The sequence below is a fragment of the Pteronotus mesoamericanus genome, unplaced genomic scaffold (assembly GCF_021234165.1).
Source record: "Pteronotus mesoamericanus isolate MK-2021 breed Mesoamerican mustached bat unplaced genomic scaffold, CSHL_Meso_final contig_101, whole genome shotgun sequence".
In the NCBI taxonomy this organism is placed as follows: Eukaryota; Metazoa; Chordata; class Mammalia; order Chiroptera; family Mormoopidae; genus Pteronotus; species Pteronotus mesoamericanus.
This window is the reverse complement of record NW_026555001.1, coordinates 735,994-738,841: the sequence shown is the minus strand read 5'-3', so window position 1 is coordinate 738,841 and position 2,848 is coordinate 735,994.

Sequence of the window (2,848 nt, the reverse complement as noted above, 5' to 3'; positions counted from 1 at the left end):
CAGCCTCCTTTTTCCCTCCTTCTGGGACTCTGATGATGGGACAGTGTTAGCTCTTTTGTTCCTGTCCCACAGGTCCCTGCATATTTATTTTTCAGTCCACTTTCTCTCTGTTGGTCAGATTGGGTAGCATCGATTGTTCTATCTTCCAGTCCACTGATTCTTTCCCCTGCCCCCTCTATTCCACTATTAAGCCTATCCAGTGACATTTTTATTTTGGTTATTTTATTTGGTTATATTTTCCAGTTCTTACTTTTCCATTGGGTTCTTCTTTATTATCTTCTGTTTCTTTTCTGAGACTTGATTTTCTCATTTGTTTGATGCATGTTTGTAGTCATTGAAGTTTTTTGTTTTTTTTTTATCATGGCTGCTTGAAAACCTTTGTCAGATAATTCTAACATCTGCTGGCTCACTGTTAGCATCTTTTTTCCCTTCCGTTTGAGATGTCGTGGTTCTTGGTGTGATGAGTAATTTTTTACTGAAACTGGACATTTTTACATTATTTAATGAGACTGGACCTTATTTAAACTGCTGTTTAACTGGTTTTCTATGACATCACTCCAGCAGGGGCTGGGTGCTGCCTCATTACTGATAGGTGGAGGGAGAATTACTGCGGGGTAGGGGTGGGAGCTTGCCCCCTACTCGCCGCCAGGGTTCCAACTGCCGCTGCAGTGGAGGGTATGCTTGTTACCACCGGGCAGGGGTCTACGTCCTAACCCTCCACTAGGCCTCCTCTGACCCACCCAGTGGGTGGGGGGAGGAGCCCCCCAGGTCCAGATCCCCTGTGTGTTCTCCACTGACCCTGTGGGCAGGAGGGGGACCAGTGACCGCCCAGAGGGTGGGAGAATGAAAGTCCCAGCTCCCTACATGGCTTCCGCTGGCATCACCTCAGAAGGGCGCCTCATGACAGCTTGGCACGGGTGGCAGTCCTGGCTCCCCAGGCAGCCTTTGGTGGCAGGGCCAGTTTTCCCTGTGGTGTTTGGCTGGAGTAGATGAGTTATTGTCTAGTTGTCTGCCTTGTGAGGCGGGGCTTTTTTGCATTCTTTAGTTAGAAAGTTTTCTTTCTTTCTCTTTCTTGAAAATGTCTGTTCCTTTTGGCATTTCTGGGTTGCCGGCTTCTTTAGCTCCAAATCTGAGTATAAGCAGGGGGGGAAAATACAGGAAATTTACCACCATGTTGTTGTTTAGACCCCTAGCCCATCTGACTTCTCTCTACCTTTAAGAATCTTATCTTTGTTTTATATATAATATCCTCAGATTTTGTCATACTTAGAGGAATAGGGAAAAGTGCATCTAGTCCGTCTTTCCAGAAGCCTAAGTCCTGCAATAATTTAACATCCAAGAAGTTCAGACAATGTTCATGGTTTCTGCTCATGTCCTGGTTGAAACACTAGATATTAGGTTAGGTTCTTGAGATAATGAATTCCCTCTTGAGGTAGAAATGTGATTTAGCTCATTTTTATTGTACAAGAAAATTTGTTTGTCTGCCCCCCGCGCCCCCCCCCCACCCCCCACTGTTAGAACTTCAGGGAAAGTCTGATATATAATTTAAAAGAAAAAAAGAAAAAACTTTTTCTTTTACTCTTCTCTAGAAGATACTGAAATCCAGAAACTGGACAAGAGGTTATATGGCAAACACACATTAAATATCCTATGGATATTTATTGGATCAATCCCCCTGAGTAGTCATTAATTTCTTTATAGCCCCTCCAGCCCCCGCTCTTCAATGAGTGCTTAGGCTCTTTAGCCAGACTGAGGAACAATAAGTGGTGCTTAGCACCTACTCTGTGCCATGCACTTACTAGACGCTTTATTTTTTTTTTTCATTGTGTTGATCCTCTTTAACCAGTCTTTAGGTGTTTTATTAGTTATTTTTTAGATGAGAAACTAAATTGACAGCTAAAGACCAGCAGTCCTAGGATTTCAACTCGGATCTGCCCAAGTCCAAAGCTTGTGCTCATATATGGCTGACTCTTTTGGGTATATTTATCTCCATTTGAGAGATAAGGAAACTGAGGTCCAGGGATGTTTTTAGCACATTCTCAAAGACCCTTGAGGTGGGCTACGAAAAGGCCAAGGTTTCATGGAGGAGAGAGGAGATGAAGGGATATACAGGGAATGGCAAATCATGCTGTGTCCCTAATGTCACAGGCCCCTTGTTCCCCTGGGAGACTTTATAGAAAGCAGACTAACAGGACCACAGAGACCATCAAGGAATCATTACCAATGGCATCCATCTTGTCTATTTAATGGAATGAGTCTTCCTTCTAAGGATCTGCTGCTCCTCCTACCCAGCTGCCTCACCGACTCCCTTTCCAGCTGCCGATAACAGGAGCTTCCTGCAAGTGTCAGGCCACTCACTGCATCTGTCCAGAGGGGCAGCTCTGGATGAGAAAGGGCCGGTGAAAGATCCAGGATCCTGGGGGGAAGGGCAATGGTAACTTCCTTCCTTGCCTTTCAACTGTCAGAACAAAGTGTTGTCTCCAAAAAGCCAGGGGAGACTACTTTTGCTTGGGCCTGGGAGGCTTGAAATAATGCTATCTGATTAAATTTTCTAGCAAAGACAAGACCAAGTCACCAGACCCAAGGAGAAAACTGTATTTTCCTAAGCCAGAAAATGCTGTCATAATCTGAACTCAGCCAGAAAAAAAAAGGTCCAAAAAGTGATTTCATTTGTAGGGGAAAAAATGCCTAAAAGGGGAAAGTGACTGAATACTGGGAACCAACCCCTGCAAAAGGAACACGGTACAGCCAGGGAGGGTCACAGGACCTTCGACAGAGCAGGCCCATTAAAGAAACAACGCTTTCACATGGTGGGAGAAAAAGGCTATGTGGACACAATCAACGGCTC